We start from the raw sequence: 598 nt of genomic DNA on the forward strand, positions 1-598 counted from the left end.
CGGACACATCATAGCCTGTGTCCCGCCCCCGCCGCTCTGTGCCCTGGTGGGCTTGGGGGGCTGAGTCAGCTGTGGGGATCGAGGGTTCTTTTCCTGATTCACAGAATGGGACCTCGGAGGCCGGTGGTGGCCCTGGGTGCTGGCCTTGGGCAGGGGAGACGGGATGACCCCCAGGGCACAGAGGAGGGTCAGCCTGGGGGGTGGGACCACACAGGATGGGGGAGGGGGTGGGAGAGGCTATGGACACGAAGCTGGTGAGCAGGGACCCTTGTGGCTCTTCTTTTCTGATGGCCCTCTTTGGTGGGTGAAATAGGAACAAGGTCTGCTGCAGGGGATGAGAGGAGAAGAGGCAACGGAGGCTTGAGGATAGCAGAGAAAGTGTGAAATAGCTTCTAGAGGGTGGGGAGGAGGGGACTAGAGTCTGATTCTCCAGCAGCCTTGGGGGCCTGCTTGAGATTGAAGGTGGTAATTTCGGAGCGAGGCCACCAGTGCAGTTGTAGGGTTTCCCTTTAGTCACTTTAACCTATGTCATGATTTTGCTGCGTGAGCGGCAGAGAGAGGGAGCCGGGGTGTGCAAGGGGGATGGTCATAACGCCGG

Source organism: Mesoplodon densirostris, chromosome 2 (assembly GCF_025265405.1).
Source record: "Mesoplodon densirostris isolate mMesDen1 chromosome 2, mMesDen1 primary haplotype, whole genome shotgun sequence".
Lineage (NCBI taxonomy): Eukaryota > Metazoa > Chordata > Mammalia > Artiodactyla > Ziphiidae > Mesoplodon > Mesoplodon densirostris.